The sequence below is a fragment of the Gossypium arboreum genome, chromosome 9 (genome assembly GCF_025698485.1).
Source record: "Gossypium arboreum isolate Shixiya-1 chromosome 9, ASM2569848v2, whole genome shotgun sequence".
In the NCBI taxonomy this organism is placed as follows: Eukaryota; Viridiplantae; Streptophyta; class Magnoliopsida; order Malvales; family Malvaceae; genus Gossypium; species Gossypium arboreum.
The window spans coordinates 13086759-13100788 of NC_069078.1; the positions used below are offsets into that span (position 1 = coordinate 13086759).

The following is a 14030-nucleotide window of genomic DNA, read 5'->3' on the forward strand; positions in this document are numbered from 1 at the left end:
ACGCGATGAGGGCGTCGCTAGAACAAGTGGGGGAGACTGTCATGGGTTGAGAATGGAAACTTGCAACCATGACAGACTTGTACGATTTATCGCTTTTGAGGGAGGTCATTTGGCCCAATCAGACTGGTCCAGTGCTTGGAAAGATTGAAAGCCCATCTCTGGAGCTTGGAAAATATGGAAAGTAATCTTCAAATATATGCTTGGCAAATATGGAAGGGGATCTTCAAAGATATGCGATCCTAGACTTTAATGTAATCTTTAGAAGATATGATTCTGTAATCTTAGAGATTTGATATCTTGATAGCTTTAAATCTTAGCCATTGATGTATTTCGATCTATACCGTTGATATTGGGAAGACTCAACTATAAATAGAGGCCTCTCCCCCTTATTGTATTCATTCAGTGATTAATAGAATTTTGAGAGCATTCGCTCAAACTTTTCTCTCAAGTGTTCTTATTTTTATGTGGCTTTTATTCATCTTTTGCGATCGTTCTTACTTCGTTCTTCTGCTGTTCTTCGTAGGTTCTTTAAAGGAGTTCTATTGAATCCTCAATTGTTGCAAGATAGGCTGACTTAGGCGTTTTTGAGTGGAGAAACGCTTAAGGCCGCATTTATTGCTTGGGAAAACTCTAAGTCCGTGACACTAAACTGTTCGATTAGCCTTTCACCCCTATACCCAAGTCAGATGAACGATTTGCATGTCAGTATCACTGCGGGCCTCCACCAGAGTTTCCTCTGGCTTCACCCTGCTCAGACATAGTTCACCATCTTTCGGGTGTCGATAGGCATGCTCTCACTCGAACCCTTCTTAGAAGATCAAGGTCAGTCGGCGGTGCACCCGCGAGGGATCCCGCCAATCAGCTTCTTTGTGCCTTACGGGTTTTCTAGCCCGTTGACTCGCACACATGTCAGACTTCTTCGTCCGTGTTTCAAAATGGGCCGAATGGAGAGCCCACCGATCGACACCTGGAGCAAGCAGGTGCCAAACTACGCCGAGACGGCGCGTTCTGGATCCCACAATCGAGGCGACGATGTCTCTACAGGCGAATCAAAGGCCCGAGCTTGGACCGCCGCCACGACCCGCGTCTGTCCACCCTTCGAGCTGATCGACGGACTGGTTCTCGCCGTTCCACATCCGACCAAGGCACATTGCCAGCCCCCATCCGCTCCCCTCCCGACAATTTCAAGCACTCTTTGACTATCTTTTCAAAGTCCTTTTCATTTTTCCCTCGCGGTACTTGTTCGCTATCGGTCTCTCGCCCGTATTTAACCTTGGACGGAATTTACCACTCGATTAGGGCTGCATTCCCAAACAACCCGACTTCGAGAGCGATTGCCTCGTGGTATGACAGGTCCGCACGACAGGCTCTCACCCTCTCGGCGCCCCTTTCCAAGGGACTTGGGCGATCTGTCACCGAGGACGCTTCTCCAGACTACAATTGAGCGCCGGTGGCGCCCGATTCTCAAGCCGGGCTTTTTCCGGTTCACTCGCCATGCCATCGGGGAATCCTAGTAAGTTTCTTTTCCTCCGCTTATTGATATGCTTAAACTCGTGGGTAATCCCCTTGACCTGGGTTCGCAATGCGATGCCGAAAAGGTTTAAGGGTCTCGATCAACGAATGCGCACGACTTCGAACGAGATTACTTATAGCATTACCACTGATCGTCGCAACGATTATATCATCGAGGACTCGAATTTAGGCCAACCGCTGGATGTGAGCGCACGAGAGGCCAATTTTTGGCCACGGTCGAACCGAGTCCCGAGGGATCAGAATTGGATGGGGACGATGATGCGTGACACCCAGGCAAACGTGCCCTCAGCCTAATCGCTTGGGGCGCAACTTGAGTTCAACGACTCGATCATTCACAGGATTCTGTAATTCACACCAAGTATCGCATTTTGCTACGTTCTTCATCTATGCGAAAGCCGAGATATCCGTTGCCAAGAGTCATTCTATATACTTTGCGACAAAAGAAAAACATCACTGAAGCACTGACACCGCGAACGGTGCGGCGACAGAAGATATGTCCCTTTTTTCATTTTGATTCCTTGGCCCGATTCGCGCCAGGGGTTTGTTCGTTTTGCATCGAAGAGTTTGATCCTGACATCTCACCCCACCCAATGGGAAAAGGGACGACAAGACCGGCCGCTCCGACACGCGGAGGTGGCGATAGGCAATGATGCACCCGTACCACCTCCGATGTTGTATACAACGCGTTCACGGGTCGTTCTACTATGCAGGTTTTGAAAATGATCCTTCCATAGGTTCACCTACGGAAACCTTGTTACGACTTCTCCCCCCTCTAAATGATAAGGTTCAGTAGACTTCTCGCGACATCGCGGGTAGCGAACCACCCACGTCATCGCGATTCGAACACTTCACCGGGCCATTCAATCGATAGGAGTGACGGGCGGTGTGTACAAAGTGCAGGAACGTAGTCAACGCGAGCTGATGACTCGCGCTTACTAGGAATTCCTCATTGAATACCAACAATTGCAATGATCTATCCCCATCACGATGAAATTTCAAAGATTACCCGGGCCTGTTGGCTAAGGCTATAGACTCATTGAATACATTAGTGTAGCGCGCGTGCGGCCCAGAACATCTAAGGGCATCACAGACCTATTATTGCATCAAACTTCCGTAGCTTAAAAGGCCATAGTCCCTCTAAGAAGCTAGGCTGAGGTCTCGTTCGTTAACGAAATTAACTAGACAAATTGCTCCACCAACTAAGAACAGCCATGCACCACCACCCATAGAATCAAGAAAGAGCTCTCAGTCTATCAGTCCTTACTATGTCTGGACCTGATAAGTTTCCCCGTGTTGAGTCAAATTAAGCCGCAGGCTCCACTCCTAGTGGTGCCCTTTTGTCAATTCCTTTAAGTTTCAGCCTTGCGACCATACTCCCCTAACCCAAAGACTTTGATTTCTCATAAGGTGTCAAGTGAGTCATAAAGCAACATCCGCCGATCCTCGGTCGGTATCGTTTATGGTTGATACTAGGACAAGATGTCGATCGTCTTGAGCCCCAAACTTTCATTCTTGATTAATGAAAACATCCTTGGCAAATGCTTTCAGATTGTTCATCTTTCATAAATCCAAGAATTTCACCTTTGACTATGAAATCTGAATGCCCCGATTGTCCTGTTAATCATTACTCCGATCCCAAAGGCCAACACAATAGGATCGAAATCCTATGATGATATCCCATGCTAATGTATACAAGCGTAGGCCTACTTTGAGCACTCTAATTTCTTCAAAGTAAAAAGGTTGGGAGGAACGACCCGACTAATTAAGGCCATGAGCGCATCGCGGCGAAGAGGGACGAAAGCACCGGTGCTCACCGTGAGGCTAACCGGCCGACCCACCCCTAAGTCCAACTACGAGCTTTTTAAGCGCAACAACTTAAATATACGCTATTGAGCTGGAATTACCGCTACTCACTGGCACCGGACTTGCCCTCCAATGGATCCTCGTTAAGGGATTTAGATTGTACCCATTCCAATTACGGACTCATAGAGCCCAAGATTGTTATTTATTGTCACTACCTCCCGTGTCGATTGGGTAATTTGCGCTTCTTTGCCTTCCTTAGATGTGGTAGCCATTTCTCGTGCTCCTTCTCGGAATCAAACCCTAATTCTCCGTCACCGTCACCACCATAGTAGGCCACTATCCTACCATCGAAAGTTGATAGGGCAGAAATTTGAATGATGCGTCACGGCACAAAGGCCGTGCGATCCGTCGAAGTTATCATGAATCATCGAGCAGCGGGCAAAGCCCGTGTCGACCTTTATCTAATAAATGCATCCCTTCCAAGTCGGGGTTTGTTATGCGTATTAGCTCTAGAATTACTACGGTTATCCGAGTAGAAAATACCATCAAACAAACTATAAGCGATTTAATGAGCCATTCACGGTTTCACGATCGAATTTGTTCATACTTACACATGCATGGCTTAATCTTTGAGACAAGCATATGACTACTGGCAGGATCAACCAGGTAGCATTCCTCTGCGACGTCGGCACTGCATGGCTCTCAACATGCTGCGTGAGCCGATGCTCTCACACCATCGACGTCCTAGGTTACCAAGGGTGCCTGATGCTCCGGCACGACCAAGGGCCGAAGGTGCCGGAGGCTCTTATTCCAAAAGGGGAGGGACCGAGATGATTCAAAAGGGGAGGGACCTAGGAAAGGCACCGGGATGACTTGTAGCATCATTTTCTATATTTTGGGATGGCTTGCAGGAGCACCGCCGGAATGGATCGCCGGAGCACCGCCGGGAACCTAATTGGCGATGGAGGGCACTGACGTCTGGGCATGAAATGAGCGTGGGCAGTGCCCTGGACAACCCCTGTTCACCTCAATATCACCTCCCCCCTAAAGAGCTAAAAAGATTTGGTCAATGTGCTAGCAGGCGACATTCATGTGTCTAAAACCCGGCGCTTCTGCACCAACGGGGGCCCAAAATTAGCTTTGGTGCTCGACCCTCCCGCACATCCGATGAACCAAGGTACCGATGCTTCCTGATGCTCCGACACATCAAAGGGGCCGGTGGTGCTCAATGGCCCTGCACCACGGGATGGCACACGCTGCCGATAGTGTACGAGGCTACCACACGACCAGGGGCCAAAGGTGTCGAAGGCTCTTATTGCAAAAGGGAAGGGACAGGGACGATTTATTCATTGTTAGGTACCGGTCATGCAACGGTATCCGAAATCTACCTTTGGGGCAATTCATTCATTATTGGGTACCAAACATGTAACGATATTCGAATTCTACCTTTTGGGATTGGGGAGGGACTCGTTGCATCGTTTTGTATATCCTGGGATAGCTCACCGGATCATCGCCGAGATGGATCGTTGGAGCACTACAGGGAACCTAACCGGTGGTGGGGGGCACCGACGTCCAGGCATGCGATGGGTATGGGTAGTGCCCTGGATAACCCCTATCTGCTCAATATCACTTCCCCCCTAAAGAGCTAAAAAAACTCGGTCAATGTGCTACCAGTCGACATTCATGTGTCTGAAACAGAGATAGGTTTCAGATGTCTGAAACAGGGACACTTTTTTCAGCCCAACATGCCTGCACATCCGAGGCACCAAGGTGCTGATCTTGCCCGATGACCCGCACCATGGGATGGCCTACGTTGCGGATGTTGCCCGAGCTCTCGTACATGCTTGAAACGGGGAAAATGTTTTTTAGGCCACTTACACTTAGTATTTTTAACTGAAAATTTTTTCTGTTGACCCAAAAGAAATACAAGAAGCCGAATGAATAATGGCACGATGGCACGGCACGGTAGAAAATTGAAGAAGTGACCAACAGTTGGGAGCTTGCACCTGCACCACCACGACCCCCGTTGTGCCATGTTTCCCGAGGGGGCAGCACGGCCAAGTGTTTAACTTAGAAATTTTTTCTCTTGGCCCAAAACAAATACAAGAAGCCGAATGAAGTATGGCATGATGGCATGGCTCGACACGGCAGAAAATTGAACAAGTGCCTAGACCGCCAACAGTTGGGAGCTTACACCCGCACCACCAAGGCCCCCGTTGTGCAATGTTTCCCGAGGGGGTTACACGGCCAATTGTTTAACTAACTCCTTACACTAAGCCCCCCACTTGGGGACCCCAGGGTCGGGACGTGCAAAAGAACAATGGGGGATTAGAAGGGAGATGGGGGGAGGGACAAATCGAAGTGACAATAGGCTGAATCTCAGTAGATCGTGGCAACAAGGCCACTCTGACACTTACAATACCTCGTCGCGTATTTAAGTCATCTGCAAAGGATTCTACTCGCCGCTTGGTGGGAATTACGCTCGAAGAAGGAGCCCGCGACTTGTCCACCGCGGCCGCTGCAACTACGACACGTGCCCTTGGGGGCCAAAGGCCCCTACTACAGGTCGGTAATCTGGCGACGGACGCGTGCGTCGCTTCTAGCCCAGATTCTGACTTAGAGGCATTCAGTCATAATCCAGCGCATAGTAGCTTCGCGCCACTGGCTTTTCAACCAAGCGCAATGACCAATTGTGCGAATCAACGGTTTCTCTCGTACTAGGTTGAATTACTATTGCGACACGGCCATCAATAGGGTAAAATTAACCTGTCTCACGATGGTCTAAACCCATCTCACGTTCCCTATTGGTGGGTGAACAATCCAACACTTGGTGAATTCTGCTTCACAATGGTAGGAAGAGCCGACATCGAAGGATCAGAAAGCATCGTCGCTATGAACGCTTGGCTGCCACAAGCCAGTTATCCCTGTGGTAACTTTCTGACTCCTCTAGCTTGAAAATCAGAATCAAACGAGCTTTCACCCTTTTGTTCCACACGAGATTTCTATTCTTGTTGTTATCTTTTAACAGATGTGCCGCTCCAGCCAAACTCCCCGCCTGACAATTTCTTTGGCCCGGATCGGCCGACCGAAGCAGACTTTAGGTCCAAAAAGAGGGGCCGTCCCCCACCTCCGATTCACAAAATAAGTAAAATAACGTTAAAAGTAGTGGTATTTCAGTTTCGCCCGAGAGCTCCCACTTATCCTACACCTCTCAAGTCATTTCATAAAGTCGGACTAGAGTCAAGCTCAACAGGTCTTCTTACCCGCTAATTTCGCCAAGCCCGTTCCTTGGTCGTGGTTTCCTTGGATAGTAGCAGGGACAGTGGGAATCTCATTAACCCATTCATGCGCGTCACTAATTAGATGATGAGGCACTTGGCTACCTTAAGAGAGTCATAGTTACTCTCGCTGTTTACCCGCGCTTGGTTGAATTTTTTCACTTTGACATTCAGAGCATTGGGCAGAAATCAAATTGCGTGAGCATCCGCAGGGACCATCTCAATGCTTTGTTTTAATTAAACAGTCGAATTCCCCTTATCCGTACCAGTTCTGAGTCGACTGTTCATCACCCGGAGAAGGCCGTCCGTCCTCCGTCCAGCACGCGACGACCCGCTCTCGCCGTGAAAGTAGCTCGAGTAGTGCACCGGTAGCTGACGGGTTTAGGACCGGCACCTCCGTGCCCAGCCCTCAAAGCCAATCCTTTTCCTGAGGTTACGGATTTATTTTACTGACTTCCCTTGCCTACATTGTTCCATTGATCAGAGGCTGTTCACCTTAGGGACCTAATGCGGTTATGAGTACGACCGGGCGCAGACGGCACTCGGTCCTCCAAATTTTCATGGGCCGCCGGGGGCGCGCAGGACACCACGCGACGTGCGGTGCTCTTCCAGCCGCTGGATCCTGTAACACCCCTAACTCGTGACCGACGCCGGTGTCGGACACGACGGGTTAACGAGACAAATCCTCTTAAAGTACCGACCAATTTGGCATTTCTGGACAGGCTGGAAAACTGCGTCACCGTCGCCTTAAAAATCATATCTCGAGTTCCAAAACTCGGAAACTGGTTTCGTAAATTTTCCCTGAATTTAGACTCATATACCCATCCATGGATTTATTTTTAGAATTTTTGGTTGGGCCAATTGGTACAGTTTATTAGTTAAAGTCACCCATGTTACAGGGATCGACTGCTCTGACCTCCGCGCGTTACAACTTGAATATCTTTCTGTACAGGGCTTTAATACTGGTGCCGTTTGTTTCTAATGAAACTAGACTCAAAATGGAATCTTTACATATAAGGCATGACTCCTAATTATTTCTGGATAATTTATGGTAAATTTTCAAAGTTGCGACAGGGGACCCAGAAATCGTTCTGGCCCTGTCTCACGAGAACTTTAATATTTCCCAGTATACTGCTCATATGGTCGTTTCGTTTCGTCCATATAAAAATAGATTCATCAAGGTTCAGTTCCATAATTTACTCACTATTTAATTCTACTTCTACTATTTTTTAGTGATTTTTCAATCTCATCTCACTGCTGCTGTCCGCAACTGTTACTGCAGTAGACTATGCCAATTTCATGAATTTTTCCTTGGCCTTAATCATCCATCATACATGACACAAATTATGGCCACCTTAACAAAATTTGAGTTTCTAAGACTCGTGGCTATAGGTTCTAGCATCCCACTCGACGACCACATAGGCCATTTTCACATGGCTTAAAGTTTACAACCCACAATTCGACAAAATATAATAGCCTATACATGCCAAATGTTCTTCAACAACAAAAAACAATACCACAAGATTTCAGCCGGTGTGATGACTTCAACGACGGTTCCGAGCACGCAACAATACGAGTCCAAGAGACCTAAAATGGGTGACAAGAAAACACCGAGTGAGTTTACAACTCAGAAGTCATAAGCATTCGTCAATCCATCGATAAAGTTACTACTACATGTACAACAAATGAGGCTAGGTACTCGTCCATATCGAATCTATACCATAATACCTCGGACCTTTCGGTCCAATCTCGTACCAAGTCATACATCCACATTTCATATTCTACACAACAAGATAATCAAGCATTTTTACACATTAACTCATTTTCCACCACAACCATACAATTTCAATCATCACATAGATTTAAGGCTTACCAAATTCAACCCCGAGCATGAACATATTTTCTATTCAGTCAAGAGCTCGAGGTACTTACCCGATCCGCTGTCCGGATTAGCTCAATAATGTCGCACACTCAGTGCCAATTGTAATGCAAGAACATATAGTGAATCCGCACACTTAGTGCTATATGTATTCAACTCGCACACTTAGTGCTATATAATCAAACTCGCACACTTAGTGCTGTACAATTTAAACCCGCACACTTAGTGCCAATCTTGTCACCGTGTCCATTTATACCCGCACACTTAGTGCGAGACCAATACCTTATGTATTTTGCTGCCTTTATACATTCAACAATGGCATCATTCCATACACATACATTTCCATTTACACACCAACTCATTTAAACACATTTGCATATATATATTGATCATTTAAATCAACACCAAATATACGCTTAATGACTTACCTTGTGTTGGGTAAAACAGTCCAAGTCGGCTACTCGATGACCTTCGTCTTTCCCTTGCTTGATTCTCCTTCTTTAACTCCTTGAGCTTAATCAATAAATCAACTAGTTTAACCCTCTTGCTAAACATTCATAATTCAATTACACATGCATATGTATGTTTGTATATTCGCAACCATCCTCACTTATTACCCATTTGGTCAACAATCTAAGCCAAGATAAGGCTTCAATATGGTTGCCTCTAACCGAATACATGCACACCAATCTACTTCCTTTGGCCGAATATGCATGTCTATGTGGAGGCTAATTTTACACTTAATACTACACAAAAAAAACAGCATACATTTTCCTAATTAACGCATTACATATTGTAGTTCTATACACATCTCTCATTTATTTCATAACGAAACAACATCACAAGCAAATAGACACCTTAAAATAGTATACATGTCATACCAATTCATCATGTGCAAACATATATTCATGTAGGTGCAATGGCGAATTCTCAAGTGGCTTATATCCAAATATACACACATATCCAAAGCTTAAATCTTACTTACCATGCAACATGCATGAATCATACTTATGGATACAACATGGCCGAATACCACAACACCATACCGTTTCAATTTGGTCATGGTTAAACAAAGAACTTAGTATCTCATTCAAAAATGCTAAAAGAAAATCTAAGAATCCTCAATCTACCATCACATGAATCATTATCAAGCTTGATATTTAGCATGCAATGGCATTAACACCATATTCACTTTGGCCGAATTTCATTCCCATGACATAACAAAGATTTGGACCATGGGCTAACAAGAACATCAAGCTAGCAACTAAAATATACATGAATCTCATGGCAAAACATCAAACTTACCTTAATCTAGGTACAAGTATGGCCAAACCTCCTCCTAAACCTCTTCCAAACCAACATGAAACAAGAATTCCTTCCTTCCTCCTTAAAATTTTCAGCCCAAAGGAAATGAAAAATGATGAACAAAATTCTTCTTTCTTTCTCCACACTCACGGCAACAAGGGCATCCAAGCTCATCTTTCTCTTCTTTTTTTTCATTTTTTATGCTTATTTTTATTATAATACTTCCTACATAACTCACTAGCCAAACATGTTGGAAACATGTTTTCCTTGCCCATCATGCCCACCTTGGCCGCCACTATAGTCAAATTTGGGGAATTTGACATGCAAGGACAACATTTCCTAGTGTGCATCAATAGACCACTTCCACATTTGCCTATCTCAATTCTAAATTTTCTCACACAAGTCCTTTCTAGTGAAATTCACCTTTATAACACTAAATCAATCATCATAAAATGTCATACATGAGCACACACATATTATAGGCATCAAAATAAATTTTTAATTATTTTTATGCCTCGGTTTTGTGGTCCCGAAACCACATTCCGACTAGGGTCAATTTTGGTGTTACAACTCTCCCCCACTTAAGAAATTTTCGTCCCCGAAAATCTTACCGGTAAATAGGTTTGGATATCGTTCTTTCATAGAGTTCTCGGTCTCCCAAGTAGCTTCTTCTATCCCGTGCTTGAGCCATAACACTTTCACTAGCGGAACCCGCTTGTTTCGCAACTCTTTCACTTCTCGTGATAGGATACGAATCGGTTCTTCCTCATAACTCATATTAGCTTGAATTTCAATTTCTGATGGACTAATCACGTGCGATGGATCGGATCTATAGCGTCGAAGCATCGAAACATGGAAGACGTTGTGAATCCTTTCAAGTTCAGGGGGCAAAATCAAGCGATCTGCGATGGACCGACTCGTTCAGATATTTCATATGGCCCGATGAACCTCGGGCTCAATTTTCCCTTACGGCCAAATCTAAGCACCTTCTTCCAAGGTGAAACTTTGAGAAAGACCTTGTCTCCAACCTGATATTCAATATCTTTTCTTTTCAAATCCGATACGACTTTTGGCGATCCGAGCGACTTTCAAACTTTCACGAATTACTCGAACTCTTTGCTCGGCATCCTTAACCAAATCAACCTCAAGAATTTACCTTCACTAAGTTCGGTCAGAATAATGGGTACGGCATTTACGATAGTATAAAGCCTCGTAAGGCGCCATCTTAATACTTGATTGAAAGCTATTGTTGTGCGAATTCAATCAAAGGCGATACTGTTCCCATGAACCACTAAACTCAAGGATACAACATCTCAACATATCCTCGAGTATTTGAATTATCCGTTCAGATTGACCATCGGTTTGGGGGTGAAAAGCGGTCTTTGAAATGCAACTTGGTACCCAAAGCTTCTTGCAACTTTTTCCAAAATCGCGAGGTAAATCTCGGATCTCTATCCGACACGATAGAAATAGGCACCCGTGTAATCTCACAATCGAGAAACGTATAATTCCGCTAATTTGTCCATTGAAAATCCGTGCGACGGGGACAAAGTGGGCCGACTTAGTCAATCGATCTACCACGACCCAAACCGCATCCTTCTTACTTGTCGACAATGGCGGTCCGGATACAAAGTCCATTGTGACTCGATCCCATTTCCACTCGGGTATCGTGATTGGTGAAGTAATCTGAAGGCACCGATGTTCCGCTTTCACTTGTTGACATATTAGACATCTCAAACAAAGTCGGAGATGTCTCGCTTCATACCATGCCACCAAAACCGACGTTTCAATTCATTGTACATCTTCATTACTCCCGGGTGGATTGCCATTCGGCTACAATGGGCTTCATTGAATTATCGAAATGAGTTCAATTCTTTGGGACACACAGACGACTTTTGAACCTCAAACAATTGTCATCGTCGATTTGAAACTCCGAGTCCTTGTTCGGAACACATGCAGCCCGTTTTGCAACCAACTCGTCGTCGACTTTCTGAGCTTCTCGAATTTGGTGTGTCAATAATGGTTTGGCTTTCAATTCAGACACTAACACACTGTCGGATCGGACAGACAAGTGCACATTCATCACTCGTAAAGTGAATAACGATTTACGACTCAAGGCATCCGCAACCACATTCGCCTTTCCGGGTGATAGTCAATGATCACTCATAATCCTTTAACACTCGAGCCAACGTCTTTGTCGCAGATTTAAGTCTCTTTGGGTCATCAAATATTTGAGACTTTTGTGATCCGAGTATACATGGCACCTTTCACCAAATAAGTAATGTCGCCAAATCTTTAAGGCGAATACGATGGCGGCCAATTCAAGATCATGAGTCGGATAATTTTTCTCATGTGGCTTTAATTGCCTCGACGCATAGGCCACAACTCAACCTTCTTGCATTAATATGCAACCTAACCCAAGTAGAGATGCGTCACTATAAATGACAAACTCTTTGCCCGATTTCGGTTGCACTAGAATTGGGGCTTCGGTCAAATAAGCTTTCGATTGATTGAAACTTTTCGACATTTCTCCGTCCATTCGAACTTAACATCCTTTTGGAGTAGCCGTCATTGGCGTGGCTATCGTCGAGAAACCTTTACAAATCGTCGGTAATAACAAGCAAGCCCCAAAAGCTCCTAACGGTAACATTCCTTGGTGGTTTCCAATCGACTATGGCCGAATTTTGTTCGGGTCCACCTCGACACTCGATCACGGACACGTGCCCCAAAAGCTAACCTCTTTCAACCAAAATTCACATTTCTTGAACTTTGCGTATAACTCGCTTATCCCGTAAGATTTGCAACACTAGCCTCGGTGTTCAAGATGCTCGTTTCATCTCTCGAATAGACCAAAATGTCATCGATAAATACAACTACTGAACCGATCCAAGTATGGCACGAAAATTCTATTCATTAAATCCATAAACACCATGAGGGCATTAGTGAGCCCAAACGGCATCACCAAGAATTCAGAGTGACCGTACCTCGTTCTAAAAGCGGTTTTGGGTATGTCCGATTCTCGGACCCTCAACCGATAGTACCCGACCTCAAATCTATCTTTGAAAACACCGAGGCTCCCTTTAATTGATCAAACAAATCGTCAATTCGTGGCAATGGATATTTATTCTTTATCGTCACTTTATTGAGTTGACGATAGTCGATGCACAACCTCATGGTTCCGTCCTTCTTCTTCACAAACAATACAAAGCGCCCCATGGAGAAAAACTCGATTCGAGCGAAACCTCTATCCGTCAATTCTTGCAATTGAACCTTCAATTCCTTTAATTCCGTTAATGCCATACGACACGGGGCTATTGAAATCGGCGTAGTACCGGTACAACCGATGCGAATTCCACTTCTCGAACCGGTGGCAATCCGGTAACTCCTCGGAAAAACATCGAATACTCACAAACCACCTGGTACCGATTCGAGTTTCCTTTCCGTCTCTTTACTTCCAAACACATACGCAAGGTATGTTTCACACCCCTTTTCACATACCTCCGAGCGGTCATAGAAGATATTATCATTGGCGCTCCTTTTAAATCGATGAGACTCGACTCGGACTACCTCATTATTTGCACTCCTCAAATCAATGGTTTTCCTTTTGCGATCCACCTTTGCATCATGTACGGTCACCAATCCATACCAAGAATAACATCGAATTCATTAAATGGTAGAAGCATCGGATCGGCGGAAAATGTGATTCTCGAATTGTTAGGGGCATCTCTTGCACACTTTATCAACGAGCACGTATTGACCCAAAGGGTTTGACACTGAATTACGAACTCAAGAGACTCAACGGTAGAGTCTTTTTGGATGCTAAGGTTTCACATACATATGAGTGAGTAGAGCGGGGTCAATCAATGCAATCACAATAGTATCAAAGAGAGTAAAAGTACCGGTGATAACGTCGGGAGGATGCCTCCTCTCGTGCTTGCGGATGGCATATGCTCTAGCAGAGTACGGGTCTCGGATCGGACAGCCGTGTTAGAGGCTCCTCTCGATTACCACCCCTACCTCCAGAGATTCTCGGGGCCTACCTCCGGCCGTCGTTCCACTAGGTCTTGCACCTTGCGTCTTATTCCTCTCATCTAGCTCGTGCAATCTCTAATGAAGTGGTCCTTGAACCGCATCCATAACAGCCCTATTAATGACTTACCCCAACATTCACCTAGGTGTCGTCTTCCACATTGGGGGCATTCAGGTCTCTCTTGACGATTATTGCCCACACT

General features: G+C 45.3%; 1 non-coding gene and 2 pseudogenes across 1 annotated transcript; 2 read left to right on the top strand and 1 right to left on the bottom strand.

Annotated features, from left to right (window-relative positions):
* The first annotated feature begins 1587 nt into the window (after positions 1 to 1587).
* LOC128280414 (uncharacterized) lies at positions 1588 to 3426 on the top strand (annotated as a pseudogene).
* LOC128281227 (5.8S ribosomal RNA) lies at positions 1797 to 1952 on the bottom strand. The gene has a single exon (XR_008271440.1). It is a non-coding gene; the product is annotated as a 5.8S ribosomal RNA (ribosomal RNA).
* Positions 3427 to 4854: 1428 nt separating the features above from the next.
* On the top strand, positions 4855 to 6647 carry LOC128280415 (uncharacterized; annotated as a pseudogene).
* The last annotated feature ends 7383 nt before the right edge of the window (positions 6648 to 14030 follow it).